The sequence below is a fragment of the Mirounga angustirostris genome, unplaced genomic scaffold, assembly GCF_029215605.1.
Source record: "Mirounga angustirostris isolate CCGP_5_RB_7025 unplaced genomic scaffold, mMirAng1.0.hap1 SCAF_3, whole genome shotgun sequence".
NCBI lineage: Eukaryota > Metazoa > Chordata > Mammalia > Carnivora > Phocidae > Mirounga > Mirounga angustirostris.
In genome coordinates this window covers 92,745,019-92,769,439 of record NW_026991711.1, presented here as the reverse complement: position 1 = coordinate 92,769,439, position 24,421 = coordinate 92,745,019, and the positions used below count along the sequence as shown (strand labels likewise).

Genomic DNA, 24,421 nt, shown 5'->3' with positions numbered 1-24,421 from the left:
GGATAGCCACAAGCAAAATAATGAAGTTGGATCCATACCTCACACCATATATGGAATTCAACTCAAAATGGATCAAAGATCTGAATGTAAGAGCTAGAACTAAAAAACTGTTAGAAGAAAAACATAAGAGTAAATATTTGTGACCTTGGGTTAGGCTGTGGTTTCTTATGATATAAAAGTACAAGCAACAAAAGAAAAAATAAACTGGACACCATCAAAATGGAAGACTTTTATGCATCAAAGGACAGCATCCAGAAAGTGAAAAGACAACCCATGGAATGGGAGAAAATATTTGTAAATCATATATCTGAAAGGGTCTGGTATCCAGAATATATAAAAAAGCCTCTTACCACTCAATAATAAAAAGACAATCCAATTAAAAATGGGCAAAATATCTGAATAGACATTTCTCCAAAGAAGATATACAAATGGCCAATAAGCACATAAAAAGATGTTCAATATCATTAACCGTCAGGGAAGTGCAAATTGAAACCACAATGAGATACCACTTCATACCCACTAGGATGGATATAATAAAAATGACAGATGATAACAAGTGTTGCAAAGGATGTGGAGAAATTGGAACCCTCATTCATTGCTGGCAGGAATGCAAAATAGCATAGCTATTTTGTAATATAGTCTAGCAGTTTCTCACATGGTTAAACATAGAGTTAGATATCCATCCATCAACTGATGAATGGATAAGCACAATGTAATATATTCATACAATGAAATATTGTTCTGCCATAAAAAGGAATGAAGTATTGACTCATGCTACAACATGGATGAATTTTGAAAACTTATGCTAAGTGAAAAGAAAGCAGCCATAAAAGGCCATATATTATATGATTCCATTTATGTATTTATTTTTTAAAGATTTTATTTATTTGAGAGAGAACAAAAGTGAGTGAGATCACAGAGGGAGAGTGAGAAGCAGACTCACCGCTGAGCGGAGAGCCCGATGCGGGGTTCGGTCCCAGGACCCTGGGATCATGACCGGAGCCGAAGGCAGATGCCTAACTTACTGAGCCACCCAGGTGTCCCTGTATGATTCCATTTATATGAAATGTCCAGAGTGGGTAAATCAGAAAGTAGAGACAGAAAGTAGATTAGTGGTTTCCTGGGTTGGGGGTGGGGGGAAGAGTTGGGGGATAATAACTAAAGGTATGAGATATTTTTGCAGGGTAACGAAAATATTCTAAAATTGATGGGATGCAACTCTATGAATATATGAAAAACCATTGAATTTTACACTTTATTTTTATTTTTTATTTTTAAAGGATTTATTTATCCATTTTGAGAGACAGAGAGAGAGAGAGCACGAGTAGGGGGAGGGGCAGAGGGAGAAAATCTTTCAAGCAGACTCCCTGCTGAGCAAGGAGCCCGATATGGGGCTTGATCCCACAACCCATGAGATCGTGACCTGAGCTGAAACCAAGAGTTGGACACTTACTGACTGAGCCACCCAGGGGCCCCAAATTTTACACTTTTTAAAAATTTTTATTTTTTTTAAAGATTTATTTATTTGACAGACCGAGACAGCGAGAGAGGGAACACAAGCAGGGGGAGTGGGAAAGGGAGAAGCAGGCTTTCCTCCGAGCAGGGAGCCCGATGCGGGGCTCGATCCCAGGATCCTGGGATCATGACCTGAGCCAAAGGCAGACACCTAACGACTGAGCTATCCAGGCGCCCCCCCACCCAATTTTACACTTTAAATGAACAAACTGAATGACATGTGAACAATATTTCAACACATCTGTTAAAAAAAGAAAAAAATGAAAATGTCAATAAAGAGTCTGTGCTTTTCTCAGGAAAGACCGACTTCACTTTGAGGTTCCACAGCCCTTATTAGGGAGGTCTTTGAGGGTACCTGGGACATGTTAGTGTCTGGATGTGTACCTCTGACTGTGTGGGGGGAGGCCCCCTTTCTCCTACAGGGTGCTAGCTTCCCTTTCTTGTGTTCAGAGTGCTTTGCTGTTTGCTTAAGTGTCTTCCTCCCTGGGCTGGCTAGGTGGGCTGGTTAGGGACCTTGAAGCTTGAGGAATAACTTGGTAGTGGGATCCGAACAACCTGCAAACACCCACAGGCATGAATAGAGAAAGCCCCATGGAAAGCCTGCTCACTCTAGTCAAAGGTCCGAGAAAAGGGCAGAACAGCAGATAGCGCCCACCTCATTCCACCAAACATCAAGGGAAGAACTCCCCCAGATTCCCTTAGCCCTACCCTGCGGTGCTGGTGGGCTTCTGTGCCCACCCACGGACAGTGAGCTTCCCCCCAGACCTGGTGGAGAGGAGGTCATGTGAGTCTGTGCTGTCCTTTTGCTGGGATGGTGCCATGGGGGCCCAGCAGGGAACTTCCACGACACTTGCACCTGCATGCTACATCTAAACAAGGTGACTGCCTGCAAAAAAAAAGAAGGTTAAGTAGGATCCAGAGTCTCAGAGGTAATACCCCAAATGTCCAGGGTACAATTAGAATCCTCATACCAAGAACCAGGAAAATTTCATTTGAATGAGAAAAGACAATCAATGGACACCGTCACAGAAATGATACGGAATTTAGATTCTAAAGCAGGCACTATTAAAATGCTTCAACAAGCAGGTATGAACATGTTTGAAACAAATGAGAAAATAGAAAGTCTCCCAAGGAAATAGATATAAAGAAGAATCAAGGGGCGCCTGGGTGGCTCAGTTGTTAAGCGTCTGCCTTCAGCTCAGGTCATGATCCCAGGGTCCTGGGATTGAACCCCCCTGCTCCACGGGAAGCCTGCTTCTCCCTCTACCACTCCCCTTGCTTGTGTTCCCTCTCTTGCTGTATCTCTCTCTGTCAAATAAATAAATAAAATCTTAAAAAAAAGAAGAATCAACCAACTTTAAACCTGAAAAATATAATAATCAGAATTAAAAAAAACCTCACTGGATGTCCTCACTAGCAGAACAAATATGCCAGGGGAAAGAAATCAGTGAACTTCATGATAGAACAATAGAAATTGCCTGATCTGAACACCAGAGGGAAAACAGACCGAAAAGAAACGAAAAGAGCCCCAGGGACCTATGGGACAGTAACACGAGATCAAACATCTGTACCATGGAGAGGGAAAAGTGGGGGCTGAAAGAGATTTGGAAAAATAATGACTGAAAACTTCCCAAATTTGGCAAAAGACAGAAACCTACAGATTCTAAAGCTGATGTATCCCAAATAGCACAACCCAAGGAAATCTATGCTGACATATTATAATAAAAAAACAAAAAGACAAAAATGGAAATCTTGAAAGAAGCTAGGGAGGCAAGGCATTATCTATGAAAGAGACAATGATTAGAATGACAGACGGGGTGTGGGGAGGGGCGTCTGGGTGGCTCAGTCGTTAAGTGTCTGCCTTTGGCTCAGGTCATGATCCCAGGGTCCTGGGATCAAGCCCCACATCGGGCTCCCTGCTCCGTGGGAAGCTTGCTTCTCCCTCTCCCACTCCCCCTGCTTGTGTTCCCTCTCTTGCTGTGTTTCTCTGTCAAATAAATAAATAAAAATCTTAAAAAAAAAAAAAAAGAATGACAGACGGTTTCTCAGAAGAAATCCTGGAGTACACAAGGAAGAGGCACAACATTTTTCAAGGGAAAGGCCAACTAGCTCCAAAATTTCTTTTGCTCCTGCCTTAAATTCACATTAGTTCCTTTACTTAAGCATTCCTTTCTTGAGCATTACTCATAAAATGCAGCCTCATCTTCCTAATGGAAATGTTAAATATTTTTTATTAAAAGTATGTCCAGATAATTTTTAAAAGTTATTATTGTAATTAAATATCTGAATTTTTCTAATTAGTTGTTGCGGAGCTATGGAAAATCCATTATTTTGAATATTTAGCTTTTATCCTAGCTACTTTCTGAATTCTTACTAATTCTAATAGTTTTAGAGCTTATTCTTTTATAACTTGTAGATAAACAAAACAAGTGCTAACAACATGATTTTTCTTTCTGTCATTCTAAAAGTTCCAATTTTTATTTCTATTTCGTGTGGTATAGTATTGGCTAAAAAAAAATCTGGAAAATGCATACATAATAATTGTCATAGGAATTAGTCTTGTTTGGCCAGCAATTTTATCTGGAAGGTAGTGTTTCCTAAAATGAGTTCCACAGGATTCTGGGTTTCCAAGATGTTTCGGGTAATGTATGGTTAAATAAAATAAAAGTGTTCTGTTTTTTTACTGCACAGCTTCTGGGTTTTAGGTATGACAGTCCTCCCTATACATCTCCAGGAAGCGGGTGTAGCAGGCAAGGACCCCCTTCCTATCCTTCCCTCTTTTTTTTTTTTTTTTAAAGATTTTATTTATTTACTTGTCAGAGAGAGAGAGCACAAGCAGGGGGAGCGGCAGGCAGAGGGAGAAGCAGACTCCCCGCTGAGCAGGGAGCCCGATGTGGGACTCGATCCCAGGACCCTGGGATCATGACCTGAACCAAAGGCAGATACTTAACCGACTGAGCCACCCAGGCGCCCCTCCTTCCCCCTTTGGACAGAGCCTCTCGTGCACCAGTGGTCTAGGGGCACCCTTCTTCGGGGAAGTGCTGCTTTAGAATTTCACTGTAATGGATGCTGTGAACAGTTGGGTTGAAATAGTTATTCTTTGTAATGCTAAAGAAGTATCTTCCTAGTCCTGAAATATTTACTTCATTTCCCTTTGCTCATGGGATGGGGTTGGGGGAGGCCAGTGATTAAAATAAAATTATTCTTTTTAGTCTCATATTATCAAACGTGTATTGTAATAAACACATATGAACTTTAAAATTAAACAAAACCCTATAAAATGCAAATTTGCCCAGAGAAAGAACATGTTCAGTGTGGGTTTCCGCTGTGAGGAAGGGAGGTGGCCCATGAGAATCCCTGTGTGTTCGGGCAGAGTGAGAGTGGAGGGGGGCAGGGATTGGGGGTGGTGTTGGGGTGAGGTGCTGGGCGTGGGTGAGTGCTGAGACAGGTCACCCTGAGATCCGTGACATCATTCTGCGGCTTGATTGGCTGCCAGCTGGATGTCATCAGGGACTTTTTTCCCTGCCCATTTCAATTGTGGCCAAATTCACTGTCAGCACATTGAGTGAAAATCTAGGCCGGTTGCTGACATACCTGCAGGATGAAGTCAAATATTCTAATTACTTTTTCTGACATTAACAAATTCAATTTTCATGTAAAATTATCTCCTAACTCTCCAGAAAACTGTTTATTTTTCTCCTAAGGAGACACAAGTTCAAGGCTCCTTTTCAAATGGATATAATTTCTTGAAAGCCAAAAATTATAGCTTTTAATGGTATTTTTCTTCCCTTGTGATTAAATCCCTTTGGTCTTGGGCTATTTGGTGGCAGTATTTAATTATTTTTCTTCCCTCTGTCCCTCCTTCTCTTCCTTCTTGCTTTCCTTCTGTTTCTCCTGGAAGAGGGCCATTAGGTTGGGAGTCTTTGTGTTCTGAAATGGACCTTCCTCCCTCCGTCCCTCCCTCCCTCCCTCCGTCCGTCCCTTCCTTCCTTCCTTCCTTCCTGAAAGAGACAGCGCACAGAGGGGAGAGGGGCAGAGGGAGAGGGAGACAGAGAATCTTAAGGAGGCCTCATCCTCAACGCAGAGCCTGAGGCGGGGCTTGATGACCTGAGCCGAAATCAAGAGTCAGACACTTAACCGGATGAGCCACTCAGGCACCCCTGAAATGACCTCTTCAAAATGCCTTTTAAAAGTCAAAAGATAGGATCTAGGAGATCTACCAAAGAAAAGGAATGTTAATAACATTATTATAATAATTATAATGGTTAATGCCAGTTTTTATTAAGCACTTGCTATGTGGGAGGCATTATTCTAAGTTCCTTGCATGTATTTTATTTGTGTCTCATAACATTTTTGAGGAGCAGGAGTTACCTGTATGTTACAGTTGGGGAAACAGAGAGGTTAAGTAATTTGCTCAAGATCACACAGCTAGTAAATGACAGAGCTAGAACTTGAATTCATGTTTCTTCTGCTATTCAAGCCAGCTAAACTCATTGGGCAAATTAGAAATAATGAGTCTTTTCAAAGTAAAGAGCCTCCCTTGGGGATAGAAGAAAGAAGATGAAACTGTTTATGCTCTGGTAGAAAGAGAGAGAGAGGGAGCCGGGGAAAGGAAAGATCTTTCAGAAGAAATGACTCCACAAATGATCTCATGTCAGAACCTGGGGGGGACCTCACGTCCCTCATTTTGCTGGTGAGGCACTGGGACCCGCTCTTGATTGGGGAAAATATTGCTTCAGAGTATGAACAGGAGTCCAGGCCTGGTGGCTTCCAACCCATTCTCCTCTCCTATTTCCCTAGGCTGCCTTCGAAATAGTATGTATTTTAAAGCACCAATTCGGGTGCCTGGGTGGCTCAGTTGGTTAAGCAACTGCCTTCGGCTCAGGTCATGATCCTGGAGTCCCAGGATTGAGTCCCACATTGGGCTCCCTGCTCAGCAGGGAGTCTGCTTCTCCCTCTGACCTTCCCCGCTCTTGTGCTCTCTCTCTTTCATTCTCTCTCTCAAATAAATAAATAAAATATTAAAAAAAAGCACCAATTCATTTTTTTTAGAATGTTACAACCATCAGAAATGCTAAGTGATGGAGAGAAATTAATGGGGGCCTATTTACCCTTTCGAAGATGGGAGAACCTTCCCCACTTGCTATTAAAGCTTGAGGACATGATTTGTGATTCTGTTTATGTTTACAGCTCAATTTCCTTTCTGCCTTGAGGAAATAGCTGGACCCCGATAAAAGCTGAGGAGCCCAGTTTCTTCTGTAACACAAAGATCATGTTCAGCATTTTGTGTTATCTTCTTGGCTGAAGCCAAAACCAACGGACTTCTAAATTCTAGGCACTTCCTAACTAAGGACTCCAGACAGGGGCTGCTGGATTCTTTAAATAGAATCAAACAAGACTTTTCCTTATGTGAGATTTCCCCATTCCACTTTGGGATTTTGTGGTTCCTATGACATCCTGGGCTTCCCTTTGGCACGGATCCAATCTCAGGCACACCACTTAGTGTGTGTGTGACTTTGATTAGTATCAGAAGCTATGTGCACTCATAGTGTCAGATGTTCTCTAGCATCCCCTGTGTGTTAACTGACGTATGCTGACAACAACCTTCCTAGGGTTCTTAGGCTGAATGATGGCCCCCTGAAGATGTCCCTGTACTAAAATCTGGAACCTGTGATGTGACCTCACGTGGCAAAAGAGACTTCACAGATGTGATTAAGTTCAGGACCTTGCTATGGAAGATTATCGTGGGTTATCTGGCTGGGCTTGATGTAACCACAAAGGTCTTTTATGAGAGGGAGGCAGGAGGGCAGGGAGAAGAGAAGAGGCTGCACAGCTGGCTTTGAAGATGGAGGAAGGGGCCAGGAGCAGTTTCTAGTAGATCAAATAGGCAAGGTTTAGATTCTCCCCTGGAGCTTCCAGAAGGAACCAGTCCTGTAGATGCCTTGATCTTAGCCCCAAAGTATTCCTTTTGGACATCTGATCTTCAGAACTATAAAAGAAAAAAAAAGGGTTGCCTTAAACCAGTGCATTTATGGTAATTTGTTACAGAAGCAGTAGGAAACTAATATAGGTAGGTACTATTATTGTCTCTGTTGTACACATTAAGAGACTAAAGCACAGAGAGATTCAGTTCTTTGCCCAAGGTCACACAATCAGAAAGCAGCAGAGCTGAGAATCAAGCAACTGTCTCTCTGGCTCCGGAGACTGTGTGTTGGATGACTATGCTATTTGACCTGAGGCAAGGCACTTACTTCCACGAGCTTCAGTTTTCTCATCTCTAAAATGGAGCTAATAATCCCTATACAGCTGCTTGTTAGGGGATTAAATGAGATAATGCATGATATTCTAGGTGTGGTAGTGGTGATGGTGATGATGAAAATGGTGATAATGATGATGGTGATGATGGTGATGATGATGGTGCTGGTGATGATAGTGATGATGATGGTGATGATGGTGGTGGTGATGATGGTGCTGGTGATGATAATGATGATAGTGATGATGATGATGGTGGTGGTGGTGATAGTGATCATAATGATGGTAATGATGATGGTGCTGGTGATGATGGTGATAGTGATGATGATGATGGTGATGAAGGTGATGATGCTGGTGCTGGTGATGATGGTGATAGTGATGATGATGATGGTGATGAAGGTGATGATGATGGTGCTGGTGATGATGGTGATAGTGATGATGATGATGGTGATGATGGTGCTGGTGATGGTGATGGTGATGATAGTGATGATGATGATGGTGACGATGGTAATGATGATGGTGCTGGTGATGATGGTGATGATAGTGATGATGATGATGATAGTGATGATGGTGCTGGTGATGATGGTGATGATAGTGATGATGATGATGATAGTGATGATGGTGCTGGTGATGATGGTGATAGTGATGATGATGATGGTGATGATGGTGCTGGTGATGGTGATGGTGATGATAGTGATGATGATGATGGTGACGATGGTAATGATGATGGTGCTGGTGATGATGGTGATGATAGTGATGATGATGATGATAGTGATGATGGTGCTGGTGATGATGGTGATGATAGTGATGATGATGATGATAGTGATGATGGTGCTGGTGATGATGGTGGTGATAGTGATGATGATGATGATGGTGACGATGGTGATGGTGATAATTATGCTGCTGCTGCTGCTGCTGACAATAACAGAATGCCACTGAAAGGTGCAGGAGGTTAGCAGTATACAAGCTTTGAGAGGGAGACTGTGGAGTAGAGTGACCTGCAAAGCTTCCTAAAGGATGCTTCTGCTGTTTTTGCTGTTGTCTTCTGTTCTTCCCCTGGCCTTCTTCTTAGCAGACAAATGTCTTTTGTTCAAATTACCACCTTAACAGCTCTCCTCACCATGCCACCCCTTCACCCCAGCCGCTCCCACAGGTTCATGAGAAGCTCACATTTTTACCCCCTTTATACAAATACCAAGAACTGGAGCAGAATCCAAAATAGGGGATTGTTGTCAGTCTGGGGAGGCCTTCAGAACACCCCACTCGCTGTCCTAGCAGCTCCTGGTCAAGCTGTCAGTTCAAACTGGAGTCCATTGGGAAATTCTAATGTGAGAATTAAGACAGGGGATTTTGAGAGGAGAGATCAAAATAGACACATAGGCATATGTGGAATTTTTTCCTAATTATAAAAAGACTGTATGTTCATTGTACAAAATATAGAAATGTATAAAGAATAAAAGTTTCCCGGGGTGTCTGGCTGGCTCAGTTAATAGAGCATGTGACTCTTGATCTCGGGGTTGTAAGCTCGAGCCCCGTTTTGGGTGTAGAGATTACTTAAAAATAAAATCTTAAAAAAAAATAGAAGTCTCCCATAGTCTTACCACTGGAGAGAATCCCTGTTAATGTTTTCAGTATATTTTCCACTAATTTTTTCCACCTGTGTTTATAAATAATGTGGATAGTTTTGTGTGTCTTCTTTCTTCAGTTAAGAACATATTGTGATTACCTACTCATATCATTAAATCTGGTTCAAAAGATGTTATTTTAATTAATACTATAAGAAGTTATCCTATTTATATTCTATTCTCTTTATATCATATATATCTGAATGAAGTCTAAGGATGAAGCCCACTAGTATTTAAAAATTTCTTACAACTTCCTTGTTGATTATTTGGGTCCATTTCTGGATAGAGCAAGAACCCCACGGGGATGATGGTGTTGTTTCAGGGCAATTAGGGTGGGGAGCAGGCGGAGAAAGTCATTCTTCTCCCAGAGGATGTGTGTATGTGTGTCTGCGCTCTGTGGAGAGAAGAGGAGGTGGCTTTGCTACTCAGAAGCTCCCCCCACATGCCATCCAGGGGGCTTTCTGATTCCTCTTTAATATTCCAGAAGCTCCTCAGTTTTGACCTGGATAAAGTTGTTTCTGAGATGTGTTTTTTTTTGGCCAGGTGTCTTTCTCATATGGTAAGTGAGAAACAGGGTTTACAATCTTTCTCATTCGTTTCCTCTTTTTTCTAGGCGTGAAGTTTGAAGCCCTGAATAATAACCCTCCAAAAAGCACCACTAATTAGATGACCCCTTTATGAACCAGGCCTCCCATTATTCATGCCTTGTATAGTCCCCTCCTTTTGAATCTGGGCTGGCCCTGTGACTCACTTTTGACCAATGCAGCAGAAGGCTCTGCATGACTTCTGAGTTATAAGAAGTCCTGCAGCTTCTGGGAGAAGCCATTTACCAGCTATGACAACCATGCTGTGAGGAAGCCAAACTAGCCCTTTGGATGGGCTACATGGAGAGAGGTGTTGGGCCAGCACCCCGCTGTGGAGCTAGACATTCGAGTGAAGACATCATCATCAATGTCTAGCCCAAGGGAACATTTGAATGACTCCAATCCGGCCAGCTTCAGACTGCAACCACTAGATGATCCCAGGCAACCCTTGGAACATAGGGGGATAACAATAAATTATTGTTTGAAGCCATTAAGTTTGGTGGTAGTTTATTGTATAGCAAGAGATAACTTGAAATTTTTAAAAAATATTTTATTTATTTGAGAGAGAACATGGGCGAAGGATGGGGCAGAGGGAGAAGCAGACTCCCTGCTGAGCAGGGCGTCCGACCTGGGGCTCGATCCCAGGACCCCGGGATCATGACCTGAGCTGGAGGCAGACGCTTAACTGACTGAGCCACCCAGGTGCCCTGATAACCTGAATTTTTAATTGCAAAGTGTTACATGTATTTCTTGACTTCAGGAAACTGGAAGCTCTTTGAAGGCAGGACCACATTTTAGCATTTTTGGTATTGCTAGCTGAATACTGACACAAGCCTGGGATGTGCAAATAGTATATTACCAAAAGCCCTGGAATAAGAAAAGAAGCAAATGTAGAGAAATACATGAAATTTGGCTAATCTACAAAATGTATTATTTATTTTCTGTGTATAGTCCACCATAGAATGCTTCCCTTCCAGCTCCTGGCCAGCCTCCACGTGACAGAGGCTGCTTCTTTAAATACTTCTAAAAAAGTAAATACACTTATTTTAAACAAATTGGTTTATAGGGCACTTGGGTGGCATAGTTGCTTAAGCACCTGACTCTTGATTTCGGCTAAGGTTGTGATCTAACGGTTGTGATTTCAGGGTCGTGAGATCCAGCCCCACGTCGGCTCCATGCTCAGCACAGAGGCTGCTTGAGAATTTCTCTCTCTCTCCCTCTGCCCCTCCTGCTCATGCGCTCTTTCTCAAGTAAGTAAATAAATAAATCTTAAAAAAATAAAATGAATTGGCTTTAAGTTGAAAGGTACAAAAGTTTCCCTCTCATCCTGTCCATAGCTACTTAGATTTCCTCTTCACAGGCTCCAACATTATTGGTTTTTTGGGTATCATACGGACACACACAAGCTCACAACTCATGTATGTTAGCACACAATGTGCATCTTTTTCGTAAAACAGTGTGTCTTGGAGATCTTTCCACATCATTCTCTTTTTTTATGGCTACCTAGTATTCCATTGTATTGTACCGCAGCTCATGTTTTCTCATGGTTAGCGTTTCATTCTTTGAAGAATGGCTCTGAAACATCACGCTAAGTCAGGCTGAAAGGTGAAGTTTAAAATAGTTTCATAAGGATCTGTTATAACAGATGAGTAGCTGCCTCTGCTTTCTCTGAGAGGTAATCAGCTACCCTCTTTTCCCTTTCTCTTGCTAATTTCCCGGGATTTCTTCACATTTTTCTGGCGGGCCAGTTCTCGTTGATTTCCAGCGGGCATGCTGACCACTGGATGGAGCCTGGAAGAGCAAGCGCTCACCCACCTGCGGAGCCTGAAGGCCGAGCCTACACGGGTCTTGTACCGCAGTTCATATTATATTCTCTTGTTCAGAAGCATTTAGATTATTGTCGATGTTTTGCTATTAAAAACACCACCATGGGGCGCCTGGGTGGCTCAGATGGTTAAGCGTCTGCCTTCAGCTCAGGTCATGATCTCAGGATCCTGGGATCGAGTCCCGCATCGGGCTCCCTGCTCCTTGGGAACCTGCTTCTCCCTCTGCCTCTCTCTCTCTGTCTCTAATGGATAAATAAATAAAATCTTAAAAAAAAACCAACCCCACACCACCATGATAACTATATTCCAAAGACGTTTCACACTTGTGTATTTCTCTGGAGGGTGTATTCCTGGAAATGACAACTTGTCATTGGGTCTGGCCATCCGAGTTCATGATTCGCCTGGAAGGTGGGGCTTTTGCAGGAGAAATCCCACTGTGTGCCCAGAGCCAACACCGCCACGCAGACACGCCTGCTGCCACAGTGGGATTAGACTCATAAGGAGTGCACGGCCGGGAGAAGTGATTTTTGCTCTGACAGCCCAAGGCAGGAAGTGCTGGATGGTGAGGGCCTGTGCAGGGTGCTGGTCGGGAAAGGTGGACTCATTGCACTCTTCTTAAGGGCAAACCCCAGAGTTGCTTTCACATGTAAAAATGATTTTATCTAGGTGTTGGCTAAAATGAATTGAGCTACTCGCTGAATCTTACCCATCAAGAACTTCTGGTTTTCTAGAAGACTAGACCAGGTTCTAGCCCTGTTTCCTGGCCCAGTAACTGTTACTGTACCCTCCTGAAAAGTTTAAAGCATTGTTTCACTCAGAAATGATCTCCAGGGTGGTCTGGCTGGCTCAGTTGGTAAAGCACACAACTCTTGATCTCAAGGTCGTGAGTTAAAGCCCCACGTTTGGCATGAAACCTACTTAAAAAAAAAAAAGAAATGATGCCCAGCTCAGACTTTTGCTAAGTTAGACTGGCCTTTCCCCTAAAGTAGCAGTCAGTTGCAGTTCCAAGAAATGACCGAAAGATGGCGCTAGACACAAATGATTCTACCCGGCTGAAAGGTGCTTTCAGAGCCGCCTAAAACCCCTTATCCTGCTCGAGCTTCCTGGCCCTTCCCTAAGCTTCTGAAGCACATAATCCTTAGTAGAACATGATGTTAATGAGGAAGCCAAAAACAGGAAAGGAAACAGAAGGAAAGCAAGCCAACGAACAAGATAACACTGAGCAAAGGAATAAAATGATTGCACTAGCATGTCAGAGGGCTGGCCGGCTGCATTGCCCAACGAGCCGGCACCAGCTCGCTTACCTGCCCCCAGCTCAGTCCAGATGGTTCTTCATTCAGGGGTCTGGGGCAGAAGGGGGAGGTAGTGGAGGCCTACGGTTTCATTCTGGACCTCCTAACCGAGACTTTGCACAGTGTTCAGCCCTGGAGGCGTCTTTGTTGGGACCTTCCTTCCCCACACCTTCTGTGGTTCTGCCCAGGACCTGGCCTTCAGATTCTGTCCCTGCATCCCCATTTGCCCAGCTGTTTGCTGCCCTCACATTCAGGCCCAGCCTCCTCTCCCATCTTCCTGAAGGGCCTCCAGCCACCTGGCCACGTCTTGCTCTGGATCTGTCTGGCCATTCTCGGGGTGAGGTTGACAAGGATCAGAGCTGGGGAGCCCTCTAGTGTGCCGACTTCCACCACGGGCACAAAGGGGATGGGACTGTCCTGGTGCCGGCACCTCAAAAATGTCTGTGGGATAGACCAAACACCAGTGGGGCTCCTGATGGGGCCCGCGAGTTGCAGAAGGTGATCTGGAGGGCTGCATATGTGAGTAGAGGCCAGGGTCAGCCACCTGTCTTCCCATCTGACCACTGGGGCTTGCGGAGAATCCCACGGACACGCATTCCTGCAGATTTTGACACTTAGCTGCCAGGAGCCGCTCTTCAGTTCTCTCTTTGCTTCCTTCCCTCTTTTCCTCCCGTCCTCTCTCCTGAGCGGGGCTACATGGCCTCGCAGAGGTTGGAAAGCCCGTCACTGCGGGGCACAGGGCAGACTTTCCTTCTCCTCCTAAGTGTTAGGCATCAGGCAGGGCTGCATCTGGACGGGCCTCCTTGCGACCCGTGAGCCTGATGGCTGCCTTCACAGACACCTGAGTGGTGGTGGTGGTGGGTGGTAGGGAATGCCTCCTGGCTAAACAGAAAGGACAGAGGGCACAGGCTCAGTCTGAAGATGCTGCCCTCTTCCTGTAGGTGTTGCATCAGCCCCGAAGAGAGGGAACACTTCTTCCCCCAAGGAAGGGGGTGCTTAGGGAGAGATCTGGATCCGAACCGAGGCCGGGGCTGGCGGGACTGGCTGGAGCTCAGGGTGGCAGTTGCCCCCTGCACCTCTGTAAGACCGGTCCTCCTCACCTTGCAAACCACTGGTTCACGTTCCCTCTCCCTGATCATGACTCAGGTCCTTGGTGCTGTATGCGTGACTCCTGATGCACGGAGAAGGTTTGAGTGACGCCTGGGTTATGATATTCTGACACCCAGGTGCTCTGTGGAGGTGGAGGGCCAGCAGTGTTAATAAGGCTCAAATCTTCACTTTAGCTAGACACGAAAAGAGGCGAGGAATATGAAAACCAGAGGAGGATGAGGCGAAGCAATAAAGGAAATGGAAATCTTCAGATGTTTGGTGAGACTACTCTGCAGAACTGGGCGAAGTACTAAGGAAATGAATTGGAGAATGACACAAAGTCTGGCGTTCAAAGACCAGAAATTTCCTTGGGGCAAAAGAAGGGGCAGAAAAGGGCAGTGCTGTCCTATAAAGCAATCCTTTTCTTACTTCTTGCAGATGAGTGGAATATTAACCAAAGGGATGAGAAAAGAGTCCAGCTTCACACACAGCTTCTCCAACTAGCCAGCCCCGTTCCTGGAACACTACAGGGCCGTTCAGACATGGGGCAGGTTGTCAAAAGGGGGGGGGAAATGATGGGGCTCTTTGTCCTCTCTCCGACAAAGTGGATGATGGCCGTCACTTACTGTCCACTTAGTAAATGCCAGTTTGTTTCTTTCCTTCTTTCTTTCTTTCTCTTTCTTTCTTTCTTTCTTTCTTTCTTTCTTTCTTTCTTTCTTTCTTTCTTTCTTTCTTTCTTTCTTTCTTCCTTTCCTTTTCTTTCTTTCTTCTTTTTCTTTCTTTCTTCTTCTTTTCTTTCTTTCCTCTCTTTTCTTTCTTTCCTTTCTTTCTTTTTTCTTTCTTTCTTTCCTTCTTCTTTCTTTCTTTCAGATTTTATTTATATTTGAGAGAGACACACATACACACACAGAGCATGAGCAGGGAAAGGAGCAGGGGAGAGGGAGAAGCAGACTCCCCACTGAGCAGGGAGCCTGACATGGGGCTCGATCCCAGGACTCCAGGATCATGACCTGAGCTGAAGGTAGCCGCCCAACTGACTGAGCCAGGCAGGTGCCCCAGTAAATGCCAGTTTTGTACATACATCTCTTCATTTAGAGATTGCCTCAACTCTATGCCAGTTTTGTACATACATCTCTTCATTTAGTTGATTGCCTCAACTCTATGAGCTAGGTTTTACTTATCCCCATTTTACAGATGAGGACATGGGGGTTCCACAGTTATGCAACTTGCTGGAGCATTCCACACGGGTACGTGGGTCTGATTTGAAGCCAGGATTCAGCTGCAGAAGCTCCACACAACACTGCTCTCATTACGAGTGAGGTGGTGTCTTGTTGCTTATGCCCAATTCCATAGGTGTCTGGGTCCAGACAAAACCAAGCTCTTAAATTTTGGGGAAGTAAGGACTGCCTCCACTCTCTGTCCCCACCCCAACCCTTTGGTATCCCTCCGTTCTTTCTGCTGTCATCTGACCCTCCTTGGCCACCTGGCCACCATCCAGAGAAGGGGCGAACATTCCAGTTTGCTCAGAAAAATTCTCTGGCATGAGGAAGGTTTTGGGGAGAGATGGGGGACAGAAAGGGAAAACCATTAGCCCCCTTCACCCTCTCCGCAGCTGGGGGAGGCTCAGTTTTCAGTGCTCAGCGCTGGGCAAGTTGCGAAGCTAGCAGAGTTTGGCAGCTGTATCTTCCTTCTGTTCACCTCCTTTCTTCTCTACAAGCCTCTATCTGTCCTTCTCCGGTGAGAGGACGTGGCTGTCCACACACGGCCAGCTGTGCCACTAACTGGCTCTACTTGGGGTAGCGAGTGCTGCTGAGCAGTGGAGGCTGCGAGGAGGCCGGAGTGAAGGTGGGAAGTGGTGGGGGCGTTAGGGATGCTGTGCAGGGAGGATGAGGACCACTACCCGAGCTCTGAGAGGCAGACTGTGAGCTCGTTATCACTGAGCATAACCATATCGGTCTGGGATCGCATTTACCTGAAGTTGCAAGGCTGTAGCCACACGTGGCTGAGAAATGATCAGAAGGGCCAAAGACCCATCTATTTGGGAAGACCAAGCTCTCTTCCTGCAGCTAACCCCTCTATTACTGTGGAGGGGCTGGGTCCTTAGGAAGCAAAGTTTCCACCAGTCAGTAAAAACAAAGCAGTTTCAGGGTTGCCCAGAGCTGAACTGAGGCCGCTCAGTATGCACCCATTTTATTTGGGAGTCTTGTCAGGAATCCCTAAAAATCTAGGGAAGTCGTTGTGTGTCCTGTAGGCTGCTTGCTACCCCAGACGGCAACTTGAGAGTCTGGCCATTGTGACACTGGAGCAGGGACCTGGGAGGGAAAAGGGTGCTGGGGCAGATACTGGGGAGTCACCAGGAGGGAGGGAGGTTGGGACAATCAAAGTTATCAAAGGGCCCTCACCAGGCTTGAGATATTTTAAGGTCTGGATTTCTTCTCAAAGAAGAGAGGAAAGTCAGGCTACATATGTGGTCACCTGAGCCAGAGGGAGCATGTTTGGAGGAATGGCTGGGTCTCCAGATGGTGCTGGAAAGAGGATGTTAGTGTGGAAGCCACGGCCCAGTGGAGCGGGTGTGGAGAGGGGTCATACTGTCTCCTGACATGGCCAGCCTAGAACAGTCAGGAATCTGATTCTGGGGAATGGGAGGTTGAGGCTGGGTCCCACTTCCTTTAAGCAGAAACACCTGCTCTCCACCTGCCTTCCTGCCTTATGATGCAAGACCCGCCAGGGTCTATTCCCTAGGGCTGGGGACATTTTGCCTGGCCACCTGGCCAAGCTTCCTGGTTGGGGTTGGGTGGTGTTGACTGAGACCAGTGGGCCGAAACCAAGGTTGTGGGGAATGAACCTCTGGTGTTAGGAGGTGGGAACCTCACCTCGTATCCAGACATACCCAGCCAACCCCGGCACATACTGTCTGAGCAGACTCCACTCCCATTTTCTTGGACGCCAAAGGCATCTAAGAAAGCATAAATGTCCTTTGTGGGCTACACAATTTACTATGGGAAAATGTGACGGGGTTGTATCCAGTAGTTTCTTTTCTATGGCTTCGTATTTAGAGCCCAGTGCCGTGGCCTCAGATCAAAGCGTTTCCTCTTGGGTGAAGAGAGAATGCCTTTCCCATCTAGCATGGTTGGCACTGAGGCTTGCTGCCCTGGAGAGGGTGGAGGATTTGCTAGAAGGGCTTCAGCCAGGCAGGCAGATATGGACAGCCTTTTCCTCCCACCTGGGAGACGAGTGGGGGTGACAGGAGAGTCAGAGGCAGGCAGGCAAGCTGTCAGATTGGGGCCTGGTTTCTCCCCTCTGAGCAGAGTCTTGGGGACCCTGGAGATGCTGGGGAACAGGAGAGCGCAGGGGTTTGGTAGTTTGAGGAAGCGCGAAAGCAGAGGGGCTTTACCCCTCTCCCAGCATGGACCCACTTGTGGGGCACCCTGTCCCCATATCAACATGGGTGCCTGCATCAGAGGGCGAACAGTGCAGGGGTAGGGAGAGGTTCTGAACCTGCATTCCTGGGTCCTGGCACAGTGGTGACCTCAGGCTCCTGCATGGCTCTGGGCGGGGCGGCTGCGCTGGGATCAGTGGGAGTGCCTGGGACAGGTCAGCGGCAGCACGTCTGTCGCGTCTGTCCTCTGCCTCCCGGGCTGTGGGCCCTTGCGGATCACAAGTGTGAGAGGACAGGTGTCCTGGCTCTGCTCCCACCATTTCAGCGCCCTGTTTCCTCCAACCGCAGCAAGTGCTGCTGGCCCTGCAGGAAGTTTTGGAACATCCCCTAACCCTTCATTCTGGACCCCCAATTACAAATTAATGAGAAAATCCCCCCTTCTGGTATCTGCAGCTCAGGCCAGGAATTCAGCCCCTGGCAGGGCTCCCCGAGCTCCCCGCAAGGAGGATGCGGGTGTTTTCCCGCAACATCAAGCTCCAAGAGTCAGGGATGCTCCTTAACAACCTCTATGGATTGACTGCGAATTTATTTAAGCCCTCCCTGAACCTGTTTAGGTTTCATTAAACTCTTTTATTGATCCTCTTAATTTTCTCTTTGCTGATTTACTCTGGGCCTTGACTTCACACGCCTCTCCCTGGCTCTCAGCCTCAAGGGTTTTCAAAGTGTGTCTGCAGCCGCAGGCCCCGGTCAAGCGGTCAAGCCTGCAGAATTGGCCCCCAGCGGCCCGCCTGCCTGGCCCGGCTCACGACCCTCCCCTCCCTCCCCCTCCTAGAGAACCCAGAGGCTGTGAAGCCCTTCCCCTCCCTGCTCCCCGTCTCCATTTGCCTTTGAAATGCTTAACTCCAAACAACGAATCTTTGTCGGTGAAATTTCAGGCTGCTGTGGGCTAGTGGAAGAGACATTTTTTGGGGGGGTGGGGTGGGGCAGGGAGGTCTTTAGGTTTCACTCTGGACGTGGCTGCCTATTTTGCTTTTGGTAGAAATAATGCTTGTTAAAGCCACATTCCATGGCAGGGCGAGGTGGGCAGTCTGCTGAATGAGAGCTGGACCAGCTTGGGAAATTTGCAGATGATCTGTGTCAATCCGTTCTCCCTTGCTCACCCAGACTGAGTTCTATTTATAAGCTGGCCACGGAAGGAAGGGAAAGAGGCCTTGTTATGTGGGTGTAGTGGACAGGAAGGAAATGGGTGCCAGCCACCTACCTCTGCCCACGTGGTGGATGTTTTTCCCATGGTGTTCATCAGCTCAGGGCATAGCTCACCTGTCCTGCTCCTCTGGGCTTGTTACTTTTCTCTCATCCCTGTATTTCCTCCCAAGTGCCAAGGGGAGAGAGCTTCCTAATTACTGTTTTATTTGACTTACGGGAAAAACTAAAAAATAGTTGATTAAAAATGTATTTTGAGTATTAGTTTATCTAGAATCTCTATGCATTTGTAGCAGAAGGGTTTTTGTGTCGGCTTATTTCACCATTGTCCCAGAACCAGAAATTCCCTGCTTCTGCTTGCCTAGGAGATTTGAAATGCATAAAATACCAGGTAAGAAAATTCTGTGTACACAGAGTGACACCTGCGTTTCCTTTTTTTTTTTTCTCCCTTAAGTTACATAACCAAATAGAACAATGAAAAATCTTCTACAGAGAGGTGGACTGATCCTTTGTTGAGGCACTTCTTTTTTTTTTTTTTAAGATTTTATTTATTTACTTGTCAGAGAGAGAGAGAGCACGAGCAGGAAGAGCTGCAGCGAGAGAGGGAGAAGCAGGCTCCCCACTGAGCAGGGAGCCCAATATGGGGCTCCATCCCAGGACCCTGGGATCATGACCTGAGCCGAAAGCAGATGCTTAACCAACTGAGCCACCCAGGCGCCCCTGTTATGGCACTCCTTGATCTCTCTCTCTCTCTCTCTCTCTCTCTGCCCGGTGCTTCTTGTCAGTGCGGGCAGCCTGGCTGGAGCGCCACCCCCAGAGACTCCGACCTCTGTCTCCTGACTGTCACCCGCCCCCTCCCCGAGCGGCCACCTCCAGTGTGCGGAGGCAGGCACACCTGCTGCTGGAAATCCAAGAACTGCAGATCTGGGGAGATCCTACAACAATCTTTTGGCAGATGGCCATGACATGTCTTGGAGGACACTTTTTCTAATTTGTATCAAGTCCCCATTTGGTATCGTGCTGGGGCTGCTCAAATATTTCTTCACGTGTGATCTTTATTGATTCCTGTGGAAGTTTGCTTCTTCAGATATAGTCTGTAATTTGCTCCTATCCAGCAGCAGCAGCAACAGTAACAAACGTTTACTGAACTCCTAATAACTCCTATTAATAATTGCTAGCATTTATTGAGTGCTTGCTACATACAGATCAGGCATTGTGCTAGGTGCTTTTAAAATACAATTTTGGGGGGCGTCTGGGTGGCTCAGTCAGTTAAGCGTCTGCCTTTGGCTCGGGTCAGGATCCCGGGGTCCTGGGATCGAGCCCCGCATCGGGCTCCTGCTCAGCGGGGAGCCTGCTTGTCCCTCTCCCCGCCCCCTGCTCGTGCTCTCTCTCGCGCTCTCTCTCTCGCTCTCAAATGAATAAATAAAATCTTAAAAAAAATACCATTTTAGGGGTGCCTGGCTGGCTCAGTTGGAGGCGCATACAACTCTTGATCTCAGGGTTGTAAGTTCGAGCTCCATGTTGGGTGTAGAGATTACTTAAAAATAAAATCTTAAAAAAAACACAATTTTGTTGAACTTACTTCAACCTATGAAGCAATACCAGGGTGAATCCCATTCTACCCCTGAGGATCTGAGGGTAGCAGGGTGAAGTACCTTGATAGTTGTCACAGAACTCAAGTGATGGGGCTGGGATCTGTTCGACTTCATCTCCTCTTCCAGCTCTACTGGGTCCCTGGGGTTTATCGAGGGGGACGCCCACAGTCTATGGGGGACACATTCAAGCCGACTATCCCCACTTAATCAGCTAACAACTGATGATGAGAAGGTGGGACCATAACTGTGTCCAGGAGATACCCCAGCCTGGATCCCTATGGCTTTATTAGTGCTGACTCAGACCTTGCTGTCTAGAAGCTTACAGGCTTTTTTGGGAGGTGAGACTCACTCATAAAACAGGAAAACAGGAAAAGATACTGGATAACCCACTGTGAGATTGGGTGAGGCAGAAGGAAAATTGCGTCTCTGACAAGTTCTCAGGTAATGCTGATGCGGCTGGGTTGGGACCACAATTTAGGAACGAGGCCTAGCGTTTCGTAATCTCTCTCTGTTATCTGAGGCTCTTAGAGGTCTAATCCTGCTTTTTTGGGGATTTCTTTGGCATTTTCTGACTCTTACTCATGGCAAATCCTTTCCTTGTATGTGTTGGAACTATGGATTCTCAAATGATCTTTTTTTTTTTTAAGATTTTTTTTTATTTATTTGCGAGAGAGAGAATGAGAGACAGAGAGCATGAGAGGGAGGAGGGTCAGAGGGAGAAGCAGACTCCCCGCTGAGCAGGGAGCCCGATGTGGGACTCGATCCTGGGACTCCAGGATCATGACCTGAGCCGAAGGCAGTCGCTCAACCAACTGAGCCACCCAGGCGCCCTCAAATGATCTTTATTAGAGTTTTGTTTATGACAATCCCGTGTGGGATGGGTCAAGGGCATATCTCTCCAAAAAGATTTAAACTTAAACTTTTTGTGGAAGTATAACATCATACCAAAAAGTACGTATGTTGTAAGTATACAGCTTAAAAAACTTCCAAAAAATAAACTCTTGATCTGTGTGTAATCACCACATAAATCAAGAAATAAAAACATTATTAGCTTTCCAGAATCGCCTCCATACCCTCTTGTAGTCACTACCTCCCAAAGGTGAGCAATATTCTGACTTCTAACAACATAGATGCATTTTGCTTGTTTTTGAACTTCAGATACACAGACTCATAGAGTTGGTACCCGTCGGTGCCTGGCCTTTTCCACTCAGTATTATCTTGTGAGATTCATCTGTGCCACTTCATGTAGTGATAGAACTCATTTTCACTACTGGGGAGAATTCCACTGTAGGACTAGATCACAATGGATCTGTCTGCTCCATGGATGGTGGACATGTCATGCTTGTTTTGTGTGTGTGTGTGTGTGTGTGTTTTAAAGATTCTATTCATTTATTTGAGACAGAGAGAGAGAGAGCACGAGAGAGAGAGAGCGAACATGAGTGGGGCTGGGGGAGGGGCAGAGGGAGAGAGAGAAGCAGACTCCTTGCTGAGCAGGGAGCCCTAGGCGGGGTTCGATGCCAGGACCCTGAGATCATGACTTGAGCCGAAGGCAGATACTTAACCGACTGAGCCACCCAGGCACCCCTTTGTTTTGTGTTCTTGGTTTTGGCTGTCACAGTACTACCACTAATTACGTTTTTGTACATATCTTTGTGACACTTCTGCTGGGGGCACATACCTGAGAGTGGCATTCCTGGGGTGTGTGTGTGGAGGGGTACATATGTTCAGCCTTAGCAGACACCGTCAGCCTTCCAAAGTGGCTGCACCATTTCACACTCCCACCAGTGACTCCTAAGAGTTCCATCTGCTCCCCATTCTACCAATACGTGGTATTATCTGTCTTTCTCATTTTAGCCGTCTTATGGGTGATTAGCGGAATCACACTGTGGTTTTAATTTGTATTTCCCCCGATACTAATGACTTTAGCAGTTTTTCATGTGTTTCTTGGCATTTAAATATCCTCTTTTGTGAAGCAGTTGTTCATGTCTTATGTATTCTGGACATGAATACTTTGAGACATCAATGTATTACAAATATTTTCTATTCTATGGCTTACTTTTTCTCTTTTTAACAGCAATTCTTAATATAAAGCAGTCCAATTTATTAACTTCCCCCTTAATGGTTGTTAGGCTTTTTGTGTCCTGCTTATAAAATCTTTGCCTACCCCAAAGTCATGAAGGCATTCTCCTAGATTATTAACTAGAAATGTTGTTTGACCTTTTGCACAGAAGATCTACAATCCATTTGGAATTGCTTTTTTGGTATGGTGTGAGGTAGGGGTCAAGCTTTATTTTTGTGCTGCTGTGCCAACTTTGCCATAAATCGTGTGACTGTATATGTGGAGGTCTATTTCTGGGCCTTCTATTCTTCCCTATTGGTCTATCCTTGTGCTAATACAGCACAATCTTAAGTGCTATGGCTTTATAAAGGGTCTTGATACCTACAGTGTAAGACCTCCAGCTTTGCTCTTCTTTTTCAAAAGTGTTTTGGTTCTTTGCATTCCATATGAAATTTTTTATTTATTTAAATCCAATTAGCCAACATATAGTACAGCATTAGTTTCAGATGTAGAGTTCAGTAATTCATCAGTTGCATATAACAACCCAGTGCTCATTACATCACGTGCCCTCCTTAATGCCCATCACCCAGTTACCCCATCCCCCCACCCATCTCCCCTCCAGCAACCCTGAGTGTGTTTCCTATAGTTAAGAGTCTCTAATGGTTTGTCTCCATATGAATTTTAGAATCAGCTCATCAATTTTCACAAAAACACCTGCTAGGGTTTTGATTAGTATTGCACTGAATCTATGAATCCACTTGGAGAGAATGGACTGTTTATAATATTAGATTTTCCAATAATATACCCAACTCTAGAGCATTTGCATCTCCCAAGTCCCCCAGGGTAGCGTTAGCTTAGAACCAACTTTTGAGTTATTATTATTATTATTATTATTTTTAAAGATTTTATTTATTTATTTGAGAGAGAGAGAATAAGAGAGAGCACATGAGAGGGGGGAGGGTCAGAGGGAGAAGCAGACTCCCTGCCGAGCAGGGAGCCCGATGCGGGACTCGATCCTGGGACTCCAGGATCATGACCTGAGCCGAAGGCAGTCGCTTAACCAACTGAGCCACCCAGGCGCCCCTTGAGTTATTATTATTATTATTTTTTACCTTGGGGGTTCTTGAGCCAACTTAGATTGTATAAATTTGAGCCCCACATCTGTGTGAAAGCAAGTTTGTGATTATGAATTCCCAGGGAAATGTTTTATCTATCTGTCCGTCCATCCATCCAGCTAAGATTTCTTTATTTGTTAAGCTGAGTTGGTGACAATTTTTTTTCTAGTTTGTACTTTCTTGCTTTTTTTTTTCACATTTCCATTCCATACTGACACCAGACTCCAACCCCTCCTCCCCCACCCCGCCCCACCACATCCTCTTGACCAGGCTTCACAGCAGAAGCTCAAGTCTTTTTTGGCCTTTCTGAATTTCCAGTCTTTCTTTACCGGCTTTGTGATGGTTTAGAGGGGTGCTTATTATATTTATCCAGCATTTTTGGGTGTTTTATGCTAGGAGGTACTGTCCTTTGATCAAAATTTTGGAAAAGGTGTTATTGCTTTTGAATAGTCCTAATATAAGCATGGATATGGTCCCCTTTTCTTGGTTTGGAATATTATTTTTCCTCTTCTTTGCCTTTCAGAACTTTGTCCTTGGTTCTGACCTTGAGGGGTGGGGCATGGGGCAGGCAACCTTAACAAACCCTTTCAGATGGGTCCATGTGTGAAGCCATTAGGTGTGGCGTAGCCAAGGACCATTCGTGATAAGTTGGCCCACCACTTGCTGGCTACTCACCCTGCTCATCCTCCTCCCTGTCTCATAGCCTATAGCTTGAGATGGCTTTAGTTATAGATGAAACAGGTAGACACTCACACAGCATTGAGGAATTAACTTAACTAAGAGGTATAAGGAGGCACTATGCTGGTGATGACTAAGACAGACACAGGGGGTCCCTGACCTCATGGAAGTATGAACCAATGGAATACACAGTAGAAGTCTCTGAGTCC

General features: G+C 45.6%; 1 protein-coding gene across 1 annotated transcript in view; it reads left to right on the top strand.

The window, feature by feature from the left end:
- TSN (translin) overlaps positions 1–10,451 on the top strand; it is a 48,915-nt gene extending 38,464 nt beyond the window's left edge. The window contains exon 7 of the transcript XR_010410105.1: positions 10,006–10,451. The gene's annotated coding sequence lies outside the window, so the exon portion shown is untranslated. The remainder of the gene's footprint in view (positions 1–10,005) is intronic.
- The last annotated feature ends 13,970 nt before the right edge of the window (positions 10,452–24,421 follow it).